Raw genomic sequence first — 17,501 nt, 5'->3', positions numbered from 1 at the left:
TAAAGCCTCTGCCCTCAGAACATAGATGACTCATCTTGCATTTCTGGCTCCTCTGTTTTAGAAGACTTCACTGGGTTCAGATTCCGGAATAGCCGCTCAACAATGCTCACCATCGGCATTCCGAGGGAGGGCAAAGAAGGAAGCTGGAGATGAGAAGGGGCGGCACAGGACGGGTGGAGTAGCTGAGACATGTGGTGCCTGGCAAACACTTATCAAGGAAAGATCTGAGGCTGTTTCAACTGCTAATCTAAGACTTTAGAAGTCAGGCAACATGACCCAAGAATAAAGAGAAGCAGAGTCCTAGAGCTATGGTGGTGGTTTTGTTGCTCAGTCATGTTCAACTCTTGCGACCCCCTGGACTGTAGCCCGCCATGCTCCTCTGTCCATGGAATTCTCTAGGCAAGAATACTGGAGTGGGAAGAATCCTAGAGCTATAGGCTGAACCTATTCATGTTGACTCCTGTCTGATGAATCAGACAGGAAAGAGATGTCATGTCCCTCCCAGGAGTCAGTTGGACAGCAGGGCAGAGGGTGCAATGGTACAAATTGGATGAAATGTAAGCTGTGATGGATTAACCTTTAGCTTCCCACATGGCAGAGCTAACTTTGAAGTTTTCCCTTCCACTGAGATGTGAAAAGGAAGGGACAAAGTTCCCTCAACTTGACAAAGTTGCCCTAATTGACTATTCTGATTATCAGAATTCCATACCTACCTTTTCCTTGGTTATCTGAGGTTTCAAAAGGCTAGTGGCACTCAGAGTACACCATCAGGGGAGCACTCTTAGGTTCCCAGGTCAACTCCGTTCCCAAGGCCTTTGAAATGATTGTGAATATTATTGAGCACTTCCCATGGGGCCCTGCTGGGCTGAACTGTCTGCAATACCTCATTTAATCTTACAGCAGTCCAATGAAGAAGTTATTATCATTTTGCAGAAGAGGGAAGGCTAAGGGAGGTCAAGTTAACTCACTCAAGGCACGTGGCTAAGAGTTGGCAGAGTCTGAAAGGCAGATTTTGAGTTCAGGTAGTCCTGAGTCCATAGCCCAAGTACATTGATTAAGGATGACTCATTCCATGTAATCATCCCATGGTGTTGGAGAAGACTCTTGAGAGTCCCTTGGACTGCAAGAAGAACCAACCAGTCCATCCTAAAGGAAATCAGTCCTGAATATTCATTGGAAGGACTGATGTTGAAGCTGAAATTCCAATACTTTGGCCACCTGATGTGAAGAGCTGACTCATTTGAAAAGACCCTGATGCTGGGAAAGATTGAAGACAGGAGGAGAAGGGGATGACAGAGGATGAGATGGTTGGATGGCATCACTGACTCAATGAACATGAGTTTAGGTAAATTCCGGGAGTTGGTGATAGACAGGGAGGCCTGGCCTGCTGCCGTCCATGGGGTTGCAGAGTTGGACATGACTGAGTGATTGAACTGAACTGAACTAATTCCATGTAACCTGTGCAGTCTCATTTGTTTATACATGCATTCCTCTTGGGAACTCTGATTCGTGTCTCAAAGAGAATCAAGAACCGTTGGCCTAGAAGAAGGAAAGCCCAATGGCCACCATCAGGAAGGAGAACCTGATGCCCAGGGTGGAACAACGGCTCCCTTCCCCTTCCTCTGAAGGGCTTCCCACCTTCCTGGACGTGCTTCCTGAGGCTGAGTTCACTTCCCACACAAAGCCTTGCTTCACTCAGCTGAAGGTGGGCTGGGCTGGCGCTGGGTGGGGCTGGGGGCGGGGTGTCAGTGGGTCACATCTTTCAGCTGTGCCATCCCCAGCTCTTTCTGCTTTGTTGTCTGCTGTTCTGGGAGTGGCCACAGTGCTTTTCTGGGCCCCACTGTCAACCACATGGGACAAGATGACCCCAAGGCTCAGCGGCTGGAGGAGCTTGTTTTGCTCAACTCAAGTGGCTGACAGCAACAGCTTGGGCACCTGAGCTCATGAGGCCACTTGCTCATTCTTTGTGGGAAGGAGGTGTTACTTAAGATTGAGCACTTGATTGGTAAGAATGGTTTTTGCACAGATTGCAATAAAAAGCTTGCCTCCCTCCCCCCGACAACCCTCAGGGTGCAGATTGCCTTGCAAGTTTGGATCTGAGATTCCCAACTGGCAAACCATAGCACACCAGTATGTACTGTATGGCCCCACGTAGGGGATTCAGTGCATCATATAAAACTATTATTCTCAGGGTCACGTCAACAAGGTTGGAACACAGTGACACAGACAACTTGCTCCTTTATAGGCAAGAGCAATTAAGAGTCAGATGAACAGTGAGAAGGTCCTCAGAGAGGCTCTGGCTCTGAATTCCCAGAACCAACAGCCCCATAGAAAACATCTCTATCTCCCAGGTGATTAGACGCATAGCTCAGAGTGAAGGTTCAGACGTGGACTGTCCAATACTGTAAGCAGTCTCTCCGGGTGGCAACTGAGTACTTGTAACGAAGAAAGTCTGAATTAAGATGTGCTTAAGTACAAAATACACCAAATTTCGGAGACTTAGTATGAAGCAAATAACATAAAATCTCAAATTTTAAAATATGGAGTATGTGTTGAATTGATAACATTTTGAATAAACTAAGTAATCAATCTTATTTGCTGCTTTTAATTTTTAAATATTTCTGCTGGGAATTTTAACACTACATAAGTGACTCATGCTCTATTTTTCCTGGACACTAATTTAGACCAAAGATCCTCTGGCCTAATGCCTATATGATATAAACAAAAAGAGATATTACCTGATGTTAGCAGTGAACACGTTTATACCTGCTCTGGGTGTTCTTGGAGACAATGAAATCTTTCATTTGTTCCTCTGGGTTCTATAGCAGCATCAGTTTGTTTCTTTGAGTTTATATAGCATTCATTCAACAGAAGTCATGATTTTCTTGACTGACACAATAGTTCCTTATTATAAAACTGCTATTATTACACACTGCTCTGTGTAAAATGGTAACTGATAAGGACCTACTGTATAGCACAGGTGTGTGTGTGTGAAAGTCACTCAGTCATGTCCAACACTTTGTGACCCCATGGACTATACAGTCCATGGAATTCTCCAGGCTAGAATACTGGAGTGGGTAGCCTTTCCCTCCTCCAGGGGATCTTCCCAACCCAGGGATCGAACCCAGGTCTCACGCATTGTAGGCAGACTCTACCAGCTGAGCCACCAGGGAAGCCCATAGCATAGGTAACTACTCAATATTATATATAACCTAAATGGGGAAAAAAACTTTGAAAAAAGAATAGATAGTTGTGTATGTCTAACTGAATCACTTTGCTGTACACTTGAAACTATTACAACATGGTTAACCAACTGTGCTCTAATATAAAATAAAAAGTTTAAAAAAATCTATTATTTCACCTAATCCTCTCATGAGCTGATCAAGGTAATTAAAAATGAGGAAACTAAGGTTCATATTAAATTAAATTAAACTAAAGTTCAGACTTAAATTGAAGAAAGTGGGGAAAATCACTAGACCACTCAGGTATGAACTAAATCAAATCCCTTACGATTATACAGTGGAAGTGAGAAATAGATTTAAGGGCCTAGATCTGATAGACAGAGTGCCTGATGAACTATGGACTGAGGTTCGTGACATTGTACAGGAGACAGGGATCAAGACCATCCCCAAGAAAAAGAAATATAAAAAAGCAAAATGGCTGTCTGAAGAGGCCTTACAAATAGCTGTGAAAAGAAGAGAAGCAAAAAGCAAAGGAGAAAAGGAAAGATATAATACATATTTGAATGCAGAGTTCCAAAGAATAGCAAGGAGAAATAAAGCCTTCCTCAGCAATCAATGCAAAGAAATAGAGGAAAACAATAGAATGGGAAAGACTAGAGATCTCTTCAAGAAAATTAAGAGATACCAAGGGAATATTTCATGCAAAGATGGGCTCAATAAAGGACAGAAATGGTATGGACCTAACAGAAGCAGAAAATATTAAGAAGAGGAGGCAAGAATACACAGAAGAACTGTACAAAAAAAGATCTTCACGACCCAGATAATCACAATGATGTGATCACTCACCTAGACCCAGACATCCTGGAGTGTGATGTCAAGTGGGCCTTAGGAAGCATCCCTATGAACAAAGCTAGTGGAGGTGATGGAATTCCAGTTGAGCTATTTTAAATCCTAAAAGATGCTGCTGTGAAAGTGCTGCACTCAATATGTCAGCAAATTTGGAAAACTCAGCAGTGGCCACAGGACTGGAAAAGGTCAGTTTTCATTCCAATCCCAAAGAAAGGCAATGCCAACAAATGCTCAAACTACCGCACAATTGCACTCATCTCACACGCTAGTAAAGTAATGCTCAAAATTCTCCAAGCCAGGCTTCAGCAATACATGAACTGTGAACTTCCAGATGTTCAAGCTGGATTTAGAAAAGGCAGAGGAACCAGAGATCAAATTGCCAACATCCGCTGGATCATGGAAAAAGCAAGAGAGTTCCAGAAAAACATCTATTTCTGCTTTATTAACTATGCCAAAGCCTTTGACTGTGTGGATCACAATAAACTGTGGAAAATTCTTCAAGAGATGGGAATACCAGACCACCTGACCTGCCTCTTGAGAAACCTATATGCAGGTCAGGAAGCAACAGTTAGAACTGGACATGGAACAACAGACTGGTTCCAAATAGGAAAAGGAGTATGTCAAGGCTGTATATTGTCCCCCTGCTTATTTAACTTATATGCAGAGTGAAAAAGTGAGTGAAGTCGCTCAGTCGTGTCCGACTCTTTGCGACCCCATGGACTGTAGCCTACCAGGCTCCCCTGTCCATGGGATTTTCCAGGCAATAGTACTGGAGTGGATTGCCATTTCCTTCTCCATATGCAGAGTACATCATGAGAAATGCTGGGCTGGATGAAGCACAAGCTGGAATCAAGATTGCCAGGAGAAATATCAGTAATAACAGATATGCAGATGAGACCACCCTTATGTCAGAAAGTGAAGAAGAACTGAAGAGCCTCTTGATGAAAGTGAAAGAGGAGAGTGAAAAAGTTGGCTTAAAGCTCAATATTCAGAAAATGAAGATCATGGCATCTGGTCCCATCACTTCATGGGAAATAGATGGGGAAACAGTGGAAACAGTGGCTGACTTTATTTTTTTGAGCTCCAAAATCACTGCAGATGGTGACTGTAGCCATGAAATTAAAAGACACTTACTCCTTGGGAGGAAAGTTATGACCAACCTAGATAGCATATTAAAAAGCAGAGACATTACTTTGTCCACAAAGGTCCATCTAGTCAAGGCTATGGTTTTTCCAGTAGTCATGTATGGATGTGAGAGTTGGACTATAAAGAAAACTGAGTGCCGAAGAATTGATGCTTTTGAACTGTGGTGTTGGAGAAGACTCTTGAGAGTCCCTTGGACTGCAAGGAGACCCAACCAGTCCATCCTAAAGATCAGTCCTGGGTATTCATTGGAAGGACTGATGTTGTAGCTGAAACTCTAATACTTTGGTCGCCTGATGCAAAGAGCTGACTCATTTGAAAAGACCCTGATGCTGGGAAAGATTGAGGGCAGGAGAAGGAGGTGACAGAGGATGAGATGGTTGGATGGCATCAATGACTCAATGGACATGAGTTTGGGTAAACTCCAGGAGTTGGTGATGGACAGGGAGGCCTGGTGTGCTGTGGTTCATGGGGTCACAAAGAGTCGGACATGACTGAGTGACTGAACTGAACTGAAGGTTCATATAGTACAAAACATCACAACCAGCCTAAGTCTTATTGCAAAAACTTGTGCTCTCATTTCTGTTACACTGCCTCTTACAGGGCAGTGTGGAGAAATCTCAGACAAGAGTATCAGTACTCTGGGTGGGGCATCTTACAGTTGTCCTCTCGCCAAGGCTTTAAGGACAGCGTCCTCAGCTTTGCAGCCTTGGTTCCCTGGGCTCACAGCGTGGGAGAACAACCCTGAGTGCGTGGCTAGGGAGCTGTTTGGGAGCTTTTAACACAAACAGAGTAGGAACGCCAGGAAGTGGGAGGGGTTCTGGTCTCTCCAGACCAGAAGCTGAAGAGGGTGGGGAGCCGCAGGGACATCCTGCTGGGTTTAGATGGCTGCGTACCAGAGAGATGGCGCCCAGATGACAAGCCAGGTGCTACCCAGGCCTCCGATTGGCTCAGATAGCGGAGCATGTCCTTCTTATGGGTCAAAGGTGGGTATAATCCTCAGAGAGAGATGAAGTAAGGCAAGGACACATTCATTTTTAAAAATTAATGAATTAATTTTTAATTGGAGGATAATTGCCTCACAAAGTTGTGTCAGTATCTGCTGTACACCAACGTGAATCAGCTATGTGTGCCTGCTAAGTTGCTTCAGTCGTGTCCAACTCTTTGTGCCCCTACAGACTGTACTCCACTAGGCTCCTCTGTCCATGGGGTTCTCCATGCAAGAATATTGGAGTGGGTTGCCATGCCCTTTTCCAGGGGATCTTCCCGACCCAGGGATCGAACCTGTGTCTCTTAACGTCCCCTGCATAAAGGCGGGTAAAGGTCTTTACCACTAGCGCCACTTAGGACAACCCAAACCTTTTCAGAAACAAGCAGCATGTTCTCATCAGAAAACCAAGGCCAGTGCCCCATCCTTGGCCTCTGGGGAGTAGTATGTGCACGATTACCTAAAGGAGAGGCTTTGGATTCAAGGAATTGCCTTTTGTTGCAACCTAAGAAACACATCTCCCCTTTATACAAAGTCAACCTTTACTCCACTGTCCTACAGCTGTTTAAATATTTACTTACCTGGAGATTCTTTTTACTTGACTTCATCACAACTATTTACAAGCACTGAGAACATAATAGGGAAGTTTGAAGCTCACACCCCAGCAGGTGAGAACAATTTTGACTTACACTTACTTGTAGGATGGTTGGTACTTGGTGGACTAGACCTTCAAGATAGGAACCTCTAAGCAAGACCCAGAAAGAAACTGTTGCATCACTGGCATGGAGTACTGGGTTAATTATGAATCCATCAGACTCCTAGACTTTCAGGACAAGAAGCTGGTAGGTGAGACGTCTCTGCCTGCCAATGCAGGAGATGCGGGTTCCATCCCTGATCTGGGAAGATCCCACATTCAACAAAGCGCATGCACCACGTCTATTGAGCCTGTGCTCTAAAGCCTTTACAAGAGAGGATACCGCAAAGAGAAGTCCGTGCATCTCAACTAGACGGTAGGCGCCATTCCCCGCCCACGCTTGCTGCGACTAGAGAAAAGCCTGAAGACTCAGCGCAGCTTGAAAGAAAAAAAAAAAACAAACTTTAAAATATGCTATAAAGCCTCTACAAATAAAACATTAAAAAAGAAAAAGAAAATGGAGGCTCAGATCCAGTCTTATTCACTCCGGAAAGCCTCCAGGGATGCCTGCCTCTCTCTTCTCTTTCCCTCAAGGTGGGAAACTCCAGGCTCACTCTATTGTATTCTGAGTGGGCCAGACACCTTTTTCTATTTCTCACCTTCTGGAGAAGTTACAACCCAGCCTTTCATTTTTTTTTCTAAACAGGATCAGATCAGGCCACAGATTTATAGATTGAAGGGAGGGAGGGGCAAGTGGGAGGGGAGGAAGGGCAGGTAGAAAAAAGCCAGCCCCATCACCCTGGAAACAGCTAATCATATCTGATCTTGCATGTGAACAGCTGGCCCTATATCTGGTTTATGGCCCAGCTGGTCAGCAGTGAGGAAACTATATATTAGGAAGAAAGAATCCTCCCTCAGTAACAATCTTTTCAGGAAAGAGAGATAAGATAAAAGTATCTGGGAATCAAAGTGCTAATATAGGGAACCAAGCTCTGCACCTCTGGGAGCCAAGCACAGATTACTTCTATTCCAAAGCATCGTGGGGTGAAACAACGTGACGTCCCCTATGTACCACCACAGCACTGGTAACTTACAAGCCTAAGAATCTCCTAGAAAAGGGCAGGGCTGAAGAAGCAAAGTGGACAACAGTGTGCCCTCTCCAGCAGCCACAGTCCCTACAAATCCCCTTAGGCTGGTTTTAACCTCAGGCCTTGCCACTCTTGCCAATCAAGCACTTGGTACAAACAGGGGAGGGCTGTTACCATGACAACGGTTCCCAGATGATGCTCACCATTACCCAGACCCTCACGGCTCTCTCCCTCTGAGGGCGATGGAGACGCAGAAGGGACTGAGCTGAGCACAGCATAAGCCAAGTGCAGAGACGTGCAGGCCCAGACCAACGTGAAGTTCTGCTGGTGCAGAAATCCAGACGGTTTAATCCACTGTGATGTCACTCTGCAAATACAAGTCTAGGTTTGTTTTTAATTAAAACTTTCCCTTGTCTTCCTTATTGCAAAGACATGAAGATAAAAAAATATGAAAATTATGCAAAAAGAAGAAAAGACACCCCATAATTCCTGTCACCTGGAGTTTTTATTGGCTTGATGCATATAATCTTTTTTATGCAACTTTATGTGCTTTTAAAAAAGACAGCAAAAGATGGAATACTGTTCATGTTGTTTTAAAGTGTTCTTCCTCTCTTAGTTGTGACTATCTTTCTGAGTCAATAAATGAACATTTAAAACATCATTTGTAACGACTGCTCTCTCCACAGTCATATGAATTCACTCCATGTTACTCTTCCAGGCCTCTACTGTTGAACATGGAGGATGTATCTAGTTTTTGACTGTCAAAAAAAAAGCATTATGGGGACTTCCCTGATGGTCCAGTGGTTAAGACTTCACTTTCCAGTGCAGGGGATGCAGGTTTGATCCCTGGTCTGGGAGCTAAGATCCCACATGCTTCGCAGCCAAAAAACCAAAACATAAAACAAAGCAATTTTGTAACAAATTCAATAAAGACTTTAAAAATGGTCCACATCAAAAAAAATTCTTAAAGTCTTTTTAAAAAGTGTTGTGGTTATATCTTATCATATGCTCTCATATGCTCTTGTTTTGGTGGGATAAATCCCCCAAATTGGAATTTCTGGGTCAAAGATGTATATGAGAACTGCTATCAATCAACATTCCTATGAGGAGTGTATGTCTGTTTCTTAAATTCTCACCAACACTGAACACCATTGGCATTTTCTCCTAGTTTTGACCATGCTTAATACAAAAATACTTACGATTAATAATAATTTGCATGCTTACCGGTGCAACAGTGTCCTGGATCTGAGGCTCCAAAGAGGAACACATGCCGTCATCTGCCTGAAGGTTTCTTATGGGAAGGCAATCTATAATCCCAGAGAATCTCAAATTATCCAGAGTGGGAATACCCATTTTAAGAAGTTTGTATGTGATAGTGGGAGAGAGGGGACACGGAGTATATCATATAATATTGTTCCCAGAATCCTGGTCTCGAGACCCTGCCTTATGCAATGACATGCCCTGACATGCCCTGTAGACGTGCTTCTTTACAGAGTTCCTACTAAGTGTGGGGCACTGTGCTAAGTACTTATGTCATCACACAACACCTTTACAACATCCTTCTGAGATAGATATTGTTCAGCTCTTTCTGAAGTTGACAAAACTCAGGCACAGATTTAACTGACTTACCCAAACCTACTTACATCTGGTAAGCATTTGAGCCAAAAAGATTCATGGAATTCTGCCTGTGATTAGAGCAAGGGAGTCCTTAGACTCAGACTTTAAAGAATTTAGACTTTAATCTTTAAGGTGTAGCAAGTTGACACCAAGTTGTCCTAGAAGAGGAGAGAGAATCTGAAGTTCAGTGCAGAAGCAGCGATGATGAATTTGGTTTGGAGAAAAGCAACTCCCCCTAATCCAGGGGTTTTGAAATGCCCTCTGAAGCAGATCAGAGCTAAAGCTCAGTAATCCCATGCTGGGAATTTGCTACTGAGGGAAATTAAGTAGTGAATAGTTAATGGTGATTCTTGACCTCTCTCGTTTTAGACTGTCTCAGAGCTTCTCGCACTAGTGTATTTAGGAGTATATGAGCATCTGTTGAATGCAGATTCCTAGAGTAAACTCAAGGCATCTGGTTCATAGGATCTGGAGTGGAGGCCTGGAATCTGTCTTTTTAACCATAAGAGGCTGATGTAAGTGGTCCTCAGATCAAGCCTTGAGATTCATAGTGAGTCTTCTGTGTTAAAATACATGATCCTGAGATGAGTGGGAGTTGCCAGCTCCCACCCTGCAAGGGCCCAAAAGAAAATCCATTTTAGTCGTATTTGAATTCTTTATGGAAACAATGACAAACTATTTTGGGGGCCTCCAAAATCACTGCAGGTGGTGACTACAGCCATGAAATCAAAAGACACTTGCTCCTTGGAAGAAATGTTATGACCAACCTATACAGCAAATTAAAAAGCAGAGACATTACTTTGCCAACAAAGGTCTGTCTAGTCAAAGCTTTGGTTTTTCCAGTAGTCATGTATAGATGTGAGAGTTGGACTATAAGGAAAGCTGAGTGCCGAAGAATTGATGCTTTTGTACTATGGTGTTGGAGAAGACTCTTAAGAGTCCCTTGAACTGCAAGGAGATCCAACCAGTTCATCCTAAAGGAAATCAGTCCTGAATATTCATTGGAAGGACTGATGCTGAAGCTGAAACTCCAGTACTTTGGCCACCTGATACAAAGAACTGACTCCTGGGAAAAGACCCTGATGCTGGGAAAGATTGAAGGTGGGAGGAGAAGGGGATGACAGAAGATGAGATGGTTGGATGGTGTCACCAACTCAATGAACATGAGTTTGAGTAAGCTTCAGGAGTTGATGATGGACAGGGAAGCCTGGTGTGCTGCAGTCCATGGGGTCTCAAAGAGTCAGACACAACTGAGCAACTGAGCTGAATTCTTTACACTGATGTGCATTTACCTGGTTGGTGGCTAGGTCATCTTACCTGGGGATAAAAATGGCTTCCCAAGAGTCTTGTCATCCCCGTAATATTAATGCTTAATATAATACGATTCTTTACAAGCGAAGTGTTCATACTTCATACATAATTATTCAGTAAAGAACTGTCCTCAGCTCTTTTCCCTGATCTGTGTAGAGGGAGAATTAGTATTCATTTGCCAGTAACCTTCCCATGGTCTCTAGACCAAGGTGAGGGATGTCAACTGTGCCAGTTGTGAGTAAACTCTTTCATAACCACTCATTCTAGGAAAATTTCTTATAAGATGGATTCAGAAATAATGACCATCATTACATGATCAACATCATCAATCACCCCATCATCCTTCTCACCACCACCACCATCATCTGACACTGACAAAGTGGCTCTCTTTGCTGAGATGTTGTACCAACCACTGGACTTGTATGATCTCTTTTAATCTTTACCTTGTCAGCTGAAGAAGATTTCATTAAATTTTATCCCCAATTTGTGGATCTGGAGATGAAGCCATAGAGAAGGGAAGTAACATGTCCTAGATCACATAACTACATGTGATGGAGTCAGAATTAAATCCTAGACCATCTGTCTACATTTGAATGGCTCCCATGATTCATATTTTACTAGGGGAGAAGGGCCTGGGGGTTGGAGATGATCTGGGGTTATGTGACTTGTCAAGAAACACGAAGTTGGACAGTGGTACCACTGGATCAATGACCAGGGCCACATCACCTCCCTGCCCCAGGCTCTTTCCTCAATACTGCTGCTTCTAGATGTGTTAAGACAGTCTCTGGAAAGGAAGAGTTTGATTAATTAACAGCACTGAAGAGAATACAAGCTGTGGTCCTCAGGGAACTTTGCACTGTTATTTAAGCTCTGGGCACAAGTGGTCAGGAGGCTGGGCCTCTCAGAGTTCTGCAGTGATCCAGGTATTAGACACCATTCATGGCTCCCAGGACAGGTGCTAAGCCCTCAGTCAGATCTGGGCTCTGTTTGGGGGTTGCATGCCATGTTGGCCACCCAACATTAGTTCTGATGCTCTTTGCCAGTGTGCTGATGACATGGCTTGAGGCTGCTAAACTCACTGTGGGTTTTTAGCCCCCCTGAAACATCTCCCATCCATTCAGTGTGCAAAGGTTGGGTGGTGGCCTCCAGACTGCCATGGACAAGACCAACTCTGAGCTGGTGGACTTCGGAAATTTCAGCTAGGAGTTTACTTACATCAACTCAACCTGTGGTGCCAAGGAGTCTCTCGCTCTTTCCATCAGCCAGGTCCAGAAAGAAGAGATTTCTCCCTCGTTTGGACCAGCATGCCCAGAAGCCACAGAGGTAGAATATACGGCCTTCTAAGAAAACTCTGAGTTTCCATTGGAGAGGGTGACCTTAAAGTGATGGTATAGAGTTGAAAATCTTTTGACTTGGATGGCATTATTATAAACAATAACTGTGTCAAGTCTTGGGTACCATTTCTTTAAAATGTAACCAGACCATGCGATGAAAACAATTAACACTTTCTTTAAAGAAATCCTCACAAGTCAAGAATTGTTAGTTCACTCACTAACTTGTTGATGTTCACTAAAAAAACCGTGGATTGTTTGGCCCTGGTGCTGTTGGATATGAACTCATTATTCACACTAACGTTGTCAGCCATGTGGTTCAGAAGAAACTGAACACAATTTTAAGTAGAAAAATATCTGTGTAGGTTTCCCTTTGGTGTGCATAACAGATTGCCATAAGCTAAGGCAAGAAAATGAGAGAAATGAATGATTTGTATTGGTTTAGCTAATGAGATTAGCTTTGTTAACATCCTTGGGATCTTGTGCTCTTTCAGGTGTAGATGCAAGGCTGAATAGACAGTACAGTGTTCATGTTCAAAAATCCTGCAGAACTATTATTAGTGGGTGCTACAGAGTTTAGTTTACATTTGAATTTGAATCTTAATCTCTCCTAGAATTCCCCATTTGACTAACAAAGCCTACCCATTCTTCAAAGTCAAGCTCAAAAGCCATGGAGCCTGTCTTTATCCCTCTACCTTCAATATTCACATCCCTAATTCCCAAATTAGAAGCAATTTCTTACTTCCCTAAGTTTCTCTAAATCTATTGTCTATAAATGTTGAAGGGCATATTTAACTCTACAGCTATTTTTACATGTCTTAACTCCTGTAATAATTGATCTCAAGATCTTTTTTAAGAGGAAGGTCTCTGAAGTTTCCTGTAAATAGTAGGCTTATAGTGGAAAACGAATGAGAAATGAATAAGGAACACATTAAGAAAGACTAAAAAAAGTAAGTAGTACCTATGAGTGTGGGCTCTGCTATCACACTACCTGAATTCCAAGGTTTACTACTTGCTCGTTTTGTAAGTTCCGTTTCTGTGCCCCCACGTTTTCAGCTCTAAAATGAGATGCTAGCTATTGCTACTATTGTTTTCTGAGATTTTGCATCATCAAGTTGGACCTAAGACGTTATCAGTACTCCAAAAGAGATGGTTCAGTATGACCCATAGACTCACTGAATCCAAAGTTGAGGCAGATATTTTATAGTGGAGTTGGATAGTAACAAAACTCAATTATGGAAAGACATCCCTTTGGTTACTTTAAGGTTATTGGTTTGCTGGCTTCTGAGTGGAACATCCCCATGTTTGACTTTGCTGGACAAACAGCGCAACTGGAGAACAACTTCTTGTATGACACCTATGTGAACCTCGTGCCATCCATGCACCGAGTCAGTGATGTCCTCCAGAAAAGCCTCCACTACCTGGACTGGAAACACATTGGCATGTTTGGAGGTCACTTCGGGACTTCCTCCTGGGATGGAGTGGATGAGTTATGGAGGGTTGTAGAGAATGAACTCAAATCCCATTTCACCGTCACCACCAGCGTAAGATATACCAACAACGATCCGGTCTTCCTTCAAGAGAATCTTAGGAGCCTGTCATTGATTTCCAGGGGTAAGTAGGAAAGAATTTTCTGTTCCTTATGTTTAGAGAGGCAGATAGAGAAAAAAAAAATGATTGTTTGAAAAAAACTAAGAATTTTCATTTTTCTATGAATGTAAGCAGATGAAAACAGGGTATATAATTAATGATACATAAAAGCATCACTACCTGGAGAAGGAAATGGCAACCCACTCTGGTATTCTTGCCTGGAAAAGTCCATGACAGAGGAGCCTGGTGGGCTGCAGTCCATGGGGTTAAATGGCTGAGCCTGTGTGCATGAAGGTGGAGGGTGATGGGTTGGTAGCAATAAACTGGTAGAACTAAAAAAAAAAGCATCACTACCAACAAGAAAAATATCGTCTACAGTGAAGTTCTTGATGCTATAGTGTTTTGATGTAAATGGTAATTTCTGGAAGAACTTGCTATGTGGGCTGGGTCTTGGTCTTGGGTTGTCATTCAGAGCTAGGGCTCTGGAGACAGACAGTCCTAGGTTTGAAACCCGTCTCTCACACTTTCTAGCTGTGTGCTCCAGAGCAAGTAGCTTAATTTCTCAGTGCCTCAGACATTTTATCTGTACGGGCGAAGACAATCATCTTACCTATCTCATAGAACAGAGAGGATTAAATAAGGTCATGCCTGTAAAGTGCCAGACCAAGTAACTGATAAACATATCATAGTGCATATTGGGGTAATACTTCTAAGGCTCTACTTTCTAGCAGGAATTAGTAACTGACTCCTTTCTCTTCTTCAAATAAACTGCTCCTTCTGGAGTTAGGATTTTGGGACTTGCTGATCCCTTGGCCTGAAGTTCCACCCATAATCCCACCTCAGCCCACCCAGCACTCTTTTCATAGATAGCTTCCTCTCAGTCTTCCAGACTCAGCCCAGGGCCCATGCAATGTCCTCCAAGGGACCTTTCCTGACTGCTTGATGTGGAGGAATTCCCCTCCCCGAATTACTATCACAGCATTGTTTTCCCCTTCATTCACTAGAATCCCGAATGACCTCTCTAACCTTTTTACTTGTGTATTGTCTGTCTGACTGTCAGCTCCCTGAGAACAAAGACTTTCTCTTTTGCTCACTGATGTATCCTTTGCTTAGCACATTGCCTGGCACCTAGCTGAAGCTCAGATAAATAGATTATAATTTATCTCATTTTAAAAAATAAATCACTAAAATAGATAACCAACATGGACCTATTGTATAGCACAGAGAACTATACTCAATATCTTTTAAAACTTATAAGGGAAAAGTTATATATATGTGTGTGTGTGTGTACATATATTTGAATTACTTTGCTGTACACCTGAAACTAATACAATATTATAAATCAACTATACATCAATTAAAAATAAAAATTCTGAAGTGAAAGTATGCTCCAATATAAAAATAAATACATACAAGTAAATCATTGTTGTGCCCTCAGAATGCATGCTGATGTGTTTGGATGGAAAAAAAATACCACGGTCTACTCATTTTTTCCCCATCCCCACTCAGACAGTCTAAGCTCTCCTGGTTTTCAGTTCTCTGTCAATCCAACCTACCTACAAGCCAGGTCTATTGTTCTGAGTCAATTAAATGAAGAAACTAGAGCACAGAAGTGGTTTCAAACTTTTTCCATTTGTGCTCTGGGAAAGAGCTGCAGTGAAGACTTTAATTCCATGAGGTGAAAGCTGCTGGTCTGTATATGGCTGGCATGGTTCAAGAAGTACAGGCTCATACACACCTGTGGTTATAACCCCAAATCTTGATTACATAAAAACGGATGCTTAGTTGTGTAAATACACAAATGAGACCTAGAAGGCACACCAAATGGTCAACTGCTTGTGATTATGGATGACTTGTTTTTGCTCCTTGTGTTTTTGTTTTTTTGTTATGCACGTGTTAACTTTTAAAAAAATAAATGACAAAGAAGAAGAAGTATAGTCTGAGGGAGCAGTTTAGGCATTCCTATTTCCTAAAGCATGCTCAAGGAAAGGCAATGCTAATGTCTCATTTGCAGTGACTTCAGGCTAGACTTTAAAACGTGTATATGTGTGTATGCCCATGTGCAGTTGCTAACTCCATTTTGTCTTATAGTTATCATCTTAATCTGTAGCTCAGAAGATGCAAAACTTATCCTGCTGGCTGCAGAGAACCTGGGACTCCACACAGGAGAATTCATCTTCATCATTTTGCAGCAGCTGGAGGTGGGTGTCATGACCCCTCAATGGCTCCGGTAGGCAGAGGTAACAAGCACTCAGCACTTGCTAGGTGCCAGATGCATTAGCTCACTGAATACTCAACCTAGGAGGCAGCAACTCTTGCGTCCTTAACTGAAGATCAGGAGGCTGAGAGGAAAGAACCTACCCAGAGTTTGTTCACTCAGTTCCTAGGACAGGGAGACTGGCCTGGAGCCAGGCTGCTGGTCCTGGAGCCCGGCTCTCTATAGTCTATATCCGCCAGCACCAGCTGAGGAGAAACTGTCATTCCTACTGGATTGCTAGACCTACCCTAACGCTCTCAAACTCAGGGCCTCCCAATTTCTTTTCTCCCATAGCCACCTCTGTTTGAGCCCCAATAAATCCTGGAAAAACCAACATGCTGGTCCAATGAGGCAATTTGTAGGTGGTTTGGTTCTTTTGGTAACAATAGGGACAGCTGACATGTACCACGAATCCCACCATGAATACCAAGTTCTGCATTATACCTGCACCAGGGCTAGATTTTCCCAACAGCCCCTGAGGCAGATGGATAGTCCATCCATTATTTACATGCACCATTGCATTTGATATTTTCAACAGCCTTGTAATATAGAGATTATTAGCATTGCAACTCAGAGATGAAAAAAACTGAGGCTTAGAGAAATAAGGAAACTTATCGAAGATCGTGGAGCTCCCAAGTGACAGAGCTGGTCTTCTGAACTCTGGGACTGAGCCCTTGGGCCCAACAGCTCTGCTTTGTGGAGTGTGTGCTAACTGCCAGGCCCCACTGTGAGTGCCTGATAAACTAAAACTAGCTCACATCATCCTATGGAAAGATAAGAAAACTGAGGTCCTGAGAAGCAAATTTATTTGCCCAAGGCCACACAGCTAGTGCATGAGGAAGACTGAGTAGTCAAACTAGGTGGGCTGGTCTCAGTACATTTAACCACCATACGTGCACCCACAGGCTTCTAAGAAAAAGCTTCTTGCATTTAGCCAAGGACACGCTGTGTAATTTTCCCAGCAGTTTTATCTTTGTAAAATGAACTTGTTTTATATGATCATAAGAAACTGGGGTTGCAAAGAGTTGGACACGACTGAACGACTGAACTGAAATGAAGAAATTGAAATGGGGAGAAAGCAAGTAGCGGAAGATGCATAATAACGTTCCAGGTTTCTTTCATCTTTTCATCATGAAGTATTTCAGATTACCAAAGTGTCTCGGGTTTCATTGGGCAGCCAGTTGGAATTCTAATTGTAAGCCAAGATTTTTAGAACCTCCTCCTCCCTTCCCTTTTCATTGCTGTCCACTTTTCTCCTTCATTTTTCCTCCTCTCCTTCATCTGCCTTCAGACACGTGAGGGGAAGACGGTGCACTAAATCTCAGCGTCAGCAGGGAAGCCCATTCAACCCCCTTGTCACTTTCTCCCCAAACCTTGATGATCCAATTCCAACTGGTTGGAAGTGCAGAAAGAATTTGGGCCTAAAAATAGACCTCACAGCATCCATACAAGTGAATTCACGATGTTTTAAAAAAAGAATAGCGCAAATCCATTTCCTAAAAGTGTTTACA

General features: G+C 43.0%; 1 pseudogene; it reads left to right on the top strand.

Annotated features, from left to right (window-relative positions):
* Positions 1–11,751: 11,751 nt before the first annotated feature.
* The window catches only part of LOC109579019 (guanylate cyclase 2G-like), a 57,966-nt pseudogene continuing 52,216 nt past the window's right edge, over positions 11,752–17,501 (top strand).

Source organism: Bos indicus, chromosome 26 (genome assembly GCF_029378745.1).
Source record: "Bos indicus isolate NIAB-ARS_2022 breed Sahiwal x Tharparkar chromosome 26, NIAB-ARS_B.indTharparkar_mat_pri_1.0, whole genome shotgun sequence".
Taxonomy (NCBI): Eukaryota; Metazoa; Chordata; class Mammalia; order Artiodactyla; family Bovidae; genus Bos; species Bos indicus.
Note: the sequence above shows the minus strand (reverse complement) of the source record. Positions and strands in the feature narration are given on the sequence as shown.